The 12,062-nt window shown below is 37.0% G+C and overlaps 1 protein-coding gene across 12 annotated transcripts in view; it reads left to right on the forward strand.

Annotated features, from left to right (window-relative positions):
* The window catches only part of SPIDR (scaffold protein involved in DNA repair), a 434,037-nt gene that overhangs the window by 186,649 nt on the left and 235,326 nt on the right, over positions 1-12,062 (forward strand). The window lies entirely within an intron of this gene.

Genomic DNA, 12,062 nt, shown 5'->3' on the forward strand with positions numbered 1-12,062 from the left:
CATCGGGCTCCCTGCATGGAGCCTGCTTCTCCCTCTGCCTATGTCTCCGCGCCACCCCCCCCCCGCCCCCCGTGTGTATGTCTCTCTTGAATAAATAAATAAAATCTTAAAAAAAAAAAGAGGACCTATGGCCAGTGAATTCTTCATAACACTTAAAGAAGATTTAACAGCAATCATTCTCAAACTCTTCCTAAACATTTAAGAGGAGGGTACATTTACTAATTGATTTCATGAGGTCAGCATTATTCTGATACCAAAGCTAGAGAAAGATAATACAAAAGCAAAAAACAAAAAAACTAGGGGCCAGTATCCCTTGTGAATATTGATGCAAAAATCCTCAAGAAAATATTAGCAAACTGAATTCAGCATATGAAAGGAATGATTATACACCATGTCCAAATGGGATTTATTCCCAGAATGCAAGGATTGTTTACCATATGAAAATCAATCAACTATACCACAGTAGTGGAATATAGGAGAAAACCATATGATCATTTCAATTGATGCAGAAAAAGTACTTGAAAAAGAAAAATCCGACACCCTTTTATGACTACAAACAGAACAGAAAAGAACTTCCTCAATCTGATATAGGGACATTCATAAAATTCCAACAGCCTAACCTCACACTTAATGGTGACATACTGAAAGCTTTCCCTGTAGGATCAGAAGCAAGATAAGTTTGCCCACCTTTCAACACTTTTTCTTTTTCAGCATAAGAGTGGAAATTCTAGATAGGCCAGTTAGGCAAGAGAAAGGAAGTAAAGACATTCATATTGAAAAGGAAAAAATTAAAATGATCTCTGCTTACAGATGGCATGATCTTATATCAAGAAAACCCCCAAAATTATGCACACAGTTTGAGGTAATAAAGTTGCAGGGTACAAATCAACATGCAAAAGTCAGTTGTATTTCTGTACACTAGCAATGAACAGCCTGAGAAAGGAAATGAAAACAATTCCATTTACAGTAGCATCAGGAAGAATGAAATACTTAATAAATTTGACCAGGGATATATAAGACTTCTACATATAGCAGTAATAGTACTACATGTCTGTTATAAAACCTTGTTGAAAGAAATTGAGAATCATAACATGAATAAATGGAAAACATCTCATGTTCATGAATTGGAAGCTTTAATATTGTTAAATGACAATAGCCCCCAAAGAAATCTGTAGAATCAGGGCAATCTTTATCAAAATTTCAATAGCATTTTTTTCTGGACAGAGAAAATCCATCCTGAGATTCATATGGAGTATCAAAGAATCCTAAACAGCCAAAACAATCTTGGAAAAAGAAAAATTGGAAGACTCTCACTTCCTCATACAAACTACATAAAAATTTCATACAAAGCTACAGTAATTAAAGCCATATTGAATGGTCATAAGGACAGAGATACGGAACAATGGGATAGAATAGAGATACTCAAAATAAACCCTTATAAATGGTCAAATTATTTCTGACATGGACACTAAATCCACTCAGTGGGGAAGGACAGAGTTTTCAACAAATGGTGATGAGTAACTGGATATCTATATGCAAAAGAAGGAAGTTGGACTATACACGAAAATTAGCAATTAAAGACTTAAAGTTAGGAGCTAAAACTATGAAACTGTTAGATGAAAATACAGGAGAAAATCTTCATAGCATTGGATTTGGTAGTGATCCCAAAAGCATAGGAAATTTTTAAAAACTAGATAAATTGACCTTTATTATAAACTAAGAACATTTGTGAAAGGACAGTATAAACAAAGTGAAAAGACAACTGGCAGAAAATGAGAAAATATTTGCAAATCATATCTGTTAAGAGATTAATATCCATGATTTATAAGGAACTCCTATAACTCACTGTTAAAAAATAAGCACTGCAATTTGAAAATGGGCAAGGGACTTAAATAGATACTTCTCCTAAGAAGATATACAAACAACTAATAAATGCATGAAATAATGTTCAGCATCATTAGTCACTAAGGGAATGCAGGTGAATCCACAGTATGATACCACGTCACACCCATCAGGGTGGCTACGATCAGAGACCATGGGAAGTAAATACTGATGAGGATGTGTAGAAATCGGAGCTCTTTTGCTCTGCTGGTCAGAATTTTAAAAGGCACAGCTGCTGTGGAAAATTGGCTCTACCTCAAAAAGTTAAACAGAATTACCATATATGATACAGCAATTTCAATCCTGAGTATACATCCAAAAGAATTGAAAACTGGGATTCAAATAGATACTTGTTCACCAATACTCATCTTGACAACAGCCAAAAGAAGGAAACAACTCCCTGGTGCTAGCAACATAGCATCAGATGAATAGATAAACAAAATAATGAATATATGTATAACTAAATATTCATCATTTAAAAAGGAGTGAAATTCTAATATATGCTATACCTTGGGTGAATCTTGAAAATTTGCTTAATGAAAGAAGCCATACACAAAAATCCAATAATTTTGATTCAACTTATATGAAATATATAGAATAGGCAAATTCATAGTGATAGAAAGTAGAATAGAAATTACTAAGGAGTGAGAGGAATGGATAGTTACTGTTTAATAGGTACAAAGTTTCAGAATGTCTGGGTGGCTCAACAGTTGAGCGTCTGCCTTCAGCTCAGGGCATGATTCCTGGGGATCCCAGGGCCCTGGGATCGAGTCCCATATTGGTCTCCCCTCAAGGAGCCTGCTTCTCCCTCTGCCTGTGTCTCTGCCTCTCTGTGTGTCTCCCATGAATAAATAAATTAAATCTTAAAAAAAAATAAAAAAATATAAATCTACTTAAATTTAGTAAAGCTTAATTTGATATTAATATTAAGAATGGGTATATTGAGGGCAGCCCCGGTGGCCCAGTGGTTCAGCTCCACCTTCAGCCTGGGGCATGATCCTGGAGACCTGGGATCGAGTCCCACGTCGGCTCCCTGCATGGAGCCTGCTTCTCCTTCTGCCTGGGTCTCTGCCTCTCTCTCTCTCTCTCTCTCTCTCTCTCTCTCTGTGTCTCTCATGAATAAATAAATAAAAATCTTAAAAAAATAATAAATATTTAAGAAAAAGAGTGGGTATATTGAATTAAGGTCAGTAAATCCCTTTGTTGTAAAGTCTAAATGTATGAATTCACAGGATTCTAGAATTCCAAGGATGTCCCAAACAATTCATCATTAAGCTTATAAATACTATAAACATGATCATTGCTAACATTTGCAGGAGCATTCATTATATGCCAGGTATAATGTTCAGTTTCTCAATCTTATTTAAATTCACAATAGCCCTTCAAGTTTGTTACTCTTTTTCTACCCCATTTTCTATACCAAGAAACCTAAGCATAAAGACTCACAAAGGAAAGCCCATGGTAAGACCTTTTTTCTGTCTCACAAAGCAAAACTCTGCAAAAATACTTGTAAAAGTATTAGGTGTAAGTATTGAACAGGGCTTTCCCCTCCCATCCCACTGTCGTAATGGATTGTCACCCTGTTCCATCCTGAGGCTCATCATGAGGGTCATGAAGCCTTAATGAAGAGTTGGCAGTTAATCTGACCTAACAGTAGATGTGACCACAGCGGTGTTCTGACCAGTGATAAGATGGCCCAGCGCAGTGGTGACCAGGATCCAGGAGAATGTTGCTGGGTTGAGCAGCCTGTGGGAAGAAAGAGATATGTCCTTGACAGATACATCAAGGAACGTTGGTGGGAAGAGTACTAAGCCTACACTTGCAGAGTTTAAGGCCCAACACTACAACTCTGGTCATTTCTTTGAGTCTCATTATATTTATTTGTAATGTGGCCAATGATATTGTATGTGCCTTTTCACAAGGTGACTGAGGATAAATGATAAATAGAATAATCCATTATGAACCCGACTGTTTCCACTTAATGTTTCTCTGTGATACTATGGAAACATAATTATAGTTGACCCTTGAACAATGAGGGGGCTAGGGGTGCCAACCCCCACACAGTTGGAGATTTGCATAATTTTTGACTCCTCCAAAACTTAACTTGTAATATCCTACTGTTAACCGAAAGCCTTACCAATAACTTAAAGTCAACTAACACATATTTTGTATATTATATGTATTATTTACTATATATTCTTATAATAAACTAGAGAAAAGAAAATGTTATTAAGAAAATCATAAGGAAGAAAAATACACTTATACTACTGTATTTATCAATACCATAAGTTTAAGTCATCTGTTTACAAGATGGATTATCTGCCTGTTAGAACGTATATCAGTATTGTCTTATATGGTACAAAACACTGTAGATATTATATGTTTTACTAACACTAAACATCAAAAATGAAAAGATCATGTGGAAAAAATTCACATTTATTATATAGGTTGAAAGATTCATATATTGCTAACAAAAAAGGAGCACTATGATTGGAGTATGGAGGCCTATTGTCATGGATACAATTGCTTCATGTAGCTTTGCCTATTTAATAATGAGTGAATCCTTATAAAAATTTTATGGTGTACCATATTACAGTCACGTCATAGTATTGGAAACATTGTTAACATTTAAAAAAAAACACCTCTGATGATAGGCTGATATGAGATGATAGGCTTGTCTGCAGTCTTCAATTACAAGAGAAGGAGGCATGGTGTACAGTAATATAATCCTTTGGAAGGAAAGTTATGAAACAGTATGAAAATTAACACATTATTAATTGTATATTAAATATCACCCGCCTTATGCCTATGTAAGGATAGGCTTTCCCCTTCCATGTGAGTCTTGCACATGATGTTCTACACAGTGAGTATTTAGGCAGTGATGATGATGACACAAAAATATCTCATACAGTTACTAGATTTTTATGCCAAGATACTTGCACACATATACCACACTGAAGTTAACTAACCGTACGGCATGATGGTTATTTGTTATTCATTAAGTAGAAGTGGATCATCATAAAGTCTTTGTCTTCATTCTCTTCACACTGAGTAGGCTGAGGAGCACGAGGCAGAGGAGCGTTTCATCTTGTCTCAGATGTTGCAGAGGCAAAGGACATGAAAGAGGTAAAAGGGAGGAAGGAGAGGAGGAAGGCATGCTCTTTGTGACTTTATGGAAATAAATCTTAATATCTATCTGACTTTTTTGGTTTTTAATTTCTCTAAAAATGTCTCTGTATGATACCAGTCCACTTTTTGCTTTAGTTTCAGCGCCTGTATCATAAAAGTGTCTATGTGTAAAAACAGTCTTGAGTAATCAGAATCCTTCTGCCAGACTGTGTAACGTCAGTTTGCTTTCAGGCACTGCTGCTTCTCTGTATCTTCCTCGTGGTCTGGAGCTGGTTTGGAAGCGCTTATTCCATCAAGTCTTTTGTTAATTCCTGTGGTGCAGTGTCTGTTAACTCTTTAATTTCTCCAAGATCCATATCTTGAAACCTTTCACATATTTCCTTTTTTGCCATATCCACAGTGTCTTTCATGATTTCCTTAATTGGCTTTGACCTAAATCCTGTCAAGTCATACACAACATCCGAATACAGTTTTCTCCAGCAGGAATGTACTTTTTGAGTCTTGATGGCTTTTTCTCAGACATTGCTGGCATCTTCAGTGGTATAATCTTTTCAGGCTTTCATGATGGTCTCTCTTGAGGTTCTCTTCCATGGTGTTGACAGTCCTTTCCTTGGAGAAGTACCATATGTAATGAGACTTAACGGACCTTTTGACATCACGGTCTGGAGGCTAAATTAGAGATGCTTTGTAGATAAGTAGACTACCTCAGCCTCCTCATTGTTGAAGTCATGGGATTCCAGGTGACCAGGGCCATTTTCCGGTATCAAAAGAACTGGAAAGGCAGTCAGTTACTGGCAAGGTACTTCGTGACTTCAGCATCAATAGAATCAGTCCAGGAAGAGAGGTCTCATTGTTCAGGCCTTCTTATACAACCAGAAGACTGGCAGCTGGTGTGTATCTTTTCCCTCCAAGGATCGAGGGTTAGCAGCTTTATGGATAAGGGCAGTGCTGAGTATAAACCTGACTGCCTTTGCACAGAGCATGGAGTTAGTCTGTCATCTTAAATCCTGGTTCTCTTCCTTACTAATAAATATCCTTTGCGGGATTTTTTTTTTTTCCACCCCAGATAGGGCACTTTTCATCTGCATTAAAACCTGTTCAAGCGGCTATCCTTTCTCCTTGATGATTTTCTTAGAGGTGCCTGGGAACTCATCTGCTTCCCCCTGGTCAACGGAAGCTGCTTCTCCTTTTATCTTGACATTTTTTAAGCCAAACTTCTTTCTATAATTATCAAAACCATTCTTTGCTGGCATTAAATTGTCTGACTTTAGATCCTCAACTTCCTTTTGCTTTAAGTTGTCATATAATTTAATACTGCATTTTTATGTTTGTTTACATTTTTTTCAATTGCTAGTGGTACCACATACAATCTGTGTGAGTTTGGTAAATTTTAACTTTTTATAATTTGTGTGTATTTTATGGTAATAAATTCTAAAATAGGCTAATATTTACATATATTTTCTGCATTTATGACATCCCTTTTTCGTAAATTATTAGATATTTCCAAGCTAGATGTTTCAAATTGTCACAAATCTTCAAAAAGTTTTCAACATACTTATTTTAAAAATCCATGTATAACTTGACCCATGCAGTTCAAATCTGTGTTGTTCAGGGGTCAACTGTATAACTGTATGGTTTGGAGGGCTTCAACTTGCATGCAGTGACTGAACATGAAAATCATGTAAAACTTAGGTAAAAATTCCAGAAGGAATTGTTAAGTAATTTTGCAGACTATTATAAGTATTCAAGATCCAGTATGGAACTGCTTACTGAGAACATACATGTGGGGCAAAGTAACTTTGATGTAACAACATGAGCGGCTACAGGCCAAAGGCACAGCCAGTTTTGATCGAGCTTTGTAGCCCTGTTAAGAACCTTACAGCTGGGACGCCTGGATGGATCAGTGGTTGAGCATGTGCCTTTGGCCCAGGTTGTGATCCTGGCATCCCGGGGTCCTGGGATCAAGTCCCCTGCAGGAAGCCTGCCTCTCCCTCTACCTGTGTCTCTGCCTTTCTCTGTGTCTCTCATGAATAAATAAATAAAATCTTAAAAAAAAAAAAAAAAAAACTTACAGTTAAAGCAATAAACTTATGGTTAAATATTAAGCATTATTGAATGACTGGAATGCTTCATATCTAACGCAGCCTCCCAGTTGGCCCATGAGTTTTCTTTATCACAAAAGTAAAGATTGGCAAAGCAAACAAAAGGTTTCACTGTTTAAAAGATTTCTGCTTTCTGACCATGGTCTTTCAGGGGTGGAGTGTTAGTGAACATAGTCCCTGAGCTCCCTGCCACCAAGGTACACTGACCTGTGAGCCCCTGTGCAGAGATGGAGATGTCACTGCATTGCTCTTACCGTGTGTCCCTGTTTCAGAACACTCCACTTACCATACTAATTCAGATATACAAATATATCGGGAACCATCAGGTTAAATAATATATATAAACAAAAATGTATTTTTGCAATATAATACAGATTTCTTCTTGCTTAAAACATCTTGTAAACAGTCATGTTCTCCACCTTCTGGGTGTTCTCATTGTAGAACAACATGCTATACCCATATCGGCCTCTGATTAAGGAAGATTTTCTTAAAATTTTTTATTAATTTCAACATAATCTAGAAGATAAAAAAAAGGTTAGAATAGAGGTGCCCTTTGGTCATGTCAAAATGATGAGGCTTATTGTGGTTTCTGAGGGTCTACCGTGTGTGTTTCCCTTTCTTTGTGGAGACTATTCTTTCTGCCTGTGTGTTTTTTTACACCTCCCTGCTACATGTCAAAACATACACTTTTTCTGCTCCCTTTTCTTTTTACCTTCCCTGCCATCTCCCTTCCAACTCAAGGCAAACTTGGTTGCTCTCCCTTGTGTGCTGTCATGATTCCATCCACACACTTTCAGTAGAAAATCACCTACAGTTTATACCTCTGTCTTCCTTCTTCACTGTGAGCTTCTTGAGTGCAAGGCTAGTGTTTATGGCATAAATGGAAATTGGCTTTGCAAGACATACATGACCATATGGTCCCTATGTTTTCCCAGATAATCTTGAAATTGGAAAACCAGCTCATTCTTGAGGAAGCAGAAATAGGGGTGGGGGTATGCTAGTATTTATACTAAAATTTATAAATTTATAGTTTACTAGATCTTCATAGCCAACTAAGGTAAAAATGCTTGGGAAGTTTTCATCGTCTTTCCACAGCCTTTATAGGACAGAGGAAGTATATGGTATACAGCAGTAGTATATAGTATAGTGGCAAAGACAGGTGGTCGTCACTTAAGAGTAGAACTTTCCTGCTAAATTATTGCCAAGCAGACAAGGAAAAATACATATAAGCAGGCATGATCACCAGGCTTCCAGTTGACTTTACATGGAATATATTTTCTCTCACAGACTGGAATGGTGACACTTTAAAAGCCCCTCAGCATTCCTTTTTGGGTGAAGAAAATTGATTAGAAGATCCCACAAGTTTGTGGGCAGAATTAATAGAGATAATTTATGTGGAATTTATATGAGTCGGAGCCACAGCTGGCTCTCAGAAAGTTCTCATTTGTTCCGAAACAATTGTGTATTAAGCCCAATACAGGCTTCAGTAGCCAGGTGGGTCTGCCTACTTTCCCAGAGACCCCCACAAGCTGGCCTCTTGACCTGGTCTCATGTGTGGCTACTGTCAAGTTTCCGCCTGTGCAGAGCAGTAGCTTTGATTTATTAAGCACCTGCAGCGGGCCTGGCCTTGGACTGGTTCTTCAGTCACACAGCTCCCATTTAGTACCTACTAACCTTCTGTGAGTCAAGCTGACCTCATTTGCAGAGGGGGAAGCTGAGGCTGTGTCCTCTTAGGGCCCCAGTTCGTGGTTCTGGAATAAGAATCGGATTAGTGCCACGTTGCACCCACTCCACCCACCAGGCACTTGTGAAAAGGGCTGGATTCGTTACTATAGGATCCTCCTCTTTAGGACAAATGCTTGCAGCTTGCCAAACTGACTCAGGCACATTTGCAGAGATGCCTCGTCCTATAGAGCAGGTGGGAGGTCATTCCCCTCCTGTGAACCCCACCATATCTGGAGAACTTCATTCAGGCACAGAAGCTACCCTTTTGGGGACAAGGATAAAGCCAGCCCCCAAACCTGAAAAGATTAAGGCTCTCCCCCTACTCAGATGTGTATGTGTGTGTGTATGAATAAAAATAATAGATTCATTAAAAAAAAAATGAAAATTGATCAGAAGGAAAAAAAAATCTCAAAGCATCCATGGGTGTTTTGAGAAGATTTAAAGTAATATTTTAAAAACTACATTTTTCCTATCATTTGCATCTCTTAGAGAATGTAATGCTGGCTTTATGTCTAGTGTTAAACATGGAGAAGAAAGGAAATAATAAGCATATTGGTATTAGAGCCAAGAAGCACATATGAAATGACCCCCAAAGGTTAAGAGATAGATAGTTACGACTACTTTATTTAGGCCGATAAAGTATTCTAACCAGAAAACAAAAAAGGGGGGCCTATTTTCTTAGTTACTGGTTTGGTTCTAACTAAAAATTGGTTTCATTTTATTCTATTTTTAACTTTTAAAAATTATATATCACTAAAGTTAAGTTTACCTCTTTAAGGTTTTTCCTCCAGAAATTGTTTGTAGCACTCCATAACCTATTGATATCAGACAGGATCAGCTTAAGGTTTGCCATTGTAACACAAAAGTTTTAACTTGAAAAATTGCAGGAGGGTGTATAGTTTCAGTAGTGGCCTTAGAAAAATCCCAATAAAACTACTGCTTTCATTCCATATGTTTGAGTCTACTTATGGGTATCATGTCAATATATGGTAGTTGTGTTAGAGCTGCTGAAACTGAGTTTAGACATTAAAATGTTAAAGTGTTGCTTCCCAGGCAGATGGCCAGGTCTGTTTTTCCTAAATTCCAGGGGATTGCTACCAATGGTCTCTGCTTGTGTTTTTGTAATTTTGGTATTATTTGTAATTTGTCTCTTTTCTCATATAACAGGCAAACTCAGGTACCACTAATTATAATTCTTTGTTAATGGACACATGTTGTCTAATGATATAAGCTGTGATGATAACAACATAAAGGGCAGGCAAGAGATGTCTAAGAGCAGAGTATTTTGTGTGATATCGAAACTAAGATGGCATTATTCAAACTAGGTTGTTACACGTTTATGATGTTATTTCTTCCTTTTATTAGATGGATTGATTTTTTTCATCCCATATTCTTTTTTTCTCTTAGCTTTAGAAGTTATTTCAGCTGTTTTCTATTTACTTACGTGGTTAGTCTTGTATTTTAGCTGCCTATTTAAACATGTGTTAAGCTGAGGCACCAAGCTGCCTCAAGTCACTGGAGCCTGTGATTCTTGATTTCAGGCTTATGAGTTTGAGCCCCACATTGGATGTGGAAATTACTTCAAAAAATAAACATGTACTAATATATAAACTTCCTTTTTTAAAAAAGATTTTATTTATTTATTTATTTTAGAGAGAGAAAGAGCATGTGGACACATGAGTGAGGGGAGGGGCAGAGGGAGAGAGTCTAGAGAAAGAATCTTAAGCAGATTCCTCACTGCATGTGGAGCCCCACCCTGGGGCCCGATGTCACAACCCTCAGCTGAAATCACGAGTTGGACGCTTAATGGACTGAGCCCCTCAGGCACCCCATAAACTTCTAAAATTCATTTATTTCTATAACTTTTAACAAAAGGCAACATCTTAGCACACTATTATTTCTCCCTTTTCTCTCATTACTTTTGTTCCGTAATCATTTAAGTATTTAGATTTTTAAAAGTTCATTAAATATATATTTCTACTTAACTATAAGTTTTACTGGGTTCTTTGTTTACCATTATGTAGCCTATATTTTTACTTCATTGGGCTGAATATTCATTTTCTCTAAATCATCCATGAACAAATCTTAACCCTAGAGAAGGCAGTTTTTGAGTCCTTGTGTGACTTCAGGCACTTTAATATCATTGCCCTCTTATTTGAATGCTGTCTGGCTAGATATACAATTCCTGGTTTAAGTATTTTCTCCTCAGAACATCTCAGGATTTCCTTTAGCATTCAGTTTTGCCAATGAGAATTCCCTTCTTCCCTCCCTCCCTCCCTCCCATCCTTCCTTCCCTTCCTTTATTTTTTCTTTCTTTTTTTTATAGTTGTTTCTAGTCTATTTCTGAATTCCAGACTATGTGAATAGTATAATGCCATGAGTACCTTCAAATGTGGAAGGGACACCCCCAACATAAACAAATGCATTAAAATAACCACACACATACTTTTTAAAACATAGTAACTGACACTTACTGCTAACCATAAGGAATTCCATTTATCAGATGAGGGGAAAAGAAGCTTTTATATCTTGCTACCTGAGAAACAAAATTGATTTAATACCTTTTTGGTGAGACCATTTAAGTTCTACTCTTAGCAGATTTCAATTTTTTAATACAATGTTAGCAGCTATAGTGACTGTGTTTTAAATTAGATTTTCAAAACATAAGATGAATAATTTATACACTTTTTACAATCTTTTTCTGTGTCCTTCACCCCCAAATCCTTGGCAACCACTTTTCTATTCTCTGCTTTTTTGAGTTTTACTTTATTGTTCTTAGATTCCACATATATGAGATACCATGCAGTATTTGTCTTTACCTTTCTCTTTCGCTGTCTTATTTCACTTAAGGTCCATCTAAATTGTCACAAATGGTAGAACTCCCTTTTTCTCACTGCAAAATAATATCATGCATATTATATATATGTACCACATCCTCTTATCCATTTAGCCAATTGCTGAGACTTATGTTGTTTCTACATATTGGCTGTTGTGAATAATCCAACAAACATGGGAGTGCAAATACTTCTTCGATATCATGTTTTCATTTCCTACGTATATTCCCAGAAGTGGTATTGGTGGGTCATATGGTGTTCTGTTTTTTTTTTTTTTAATTTTTTTAAAATTTATTTATTTATGATAGTCACAGAGAGAGAGAGAGGCAGAGACACAGGCAGAGGAAGAAGCAGGCTCCATGCACCGGGAGCCTGATGTGGGATTCGATCC

This window comes from Canis lupus, chromosome 37 (genome assembly GCF_048164855.1).
Source record: "Canis lupus baileyi chromosome 37, mCanLup2.hap1, whole genome shotgun sequence".
Taxonomy (NCBI): Eukaryota; Metazoa; Chordata; class Mammalia; order Carnivora; family Canidae; genus Canis; species Canis lupus.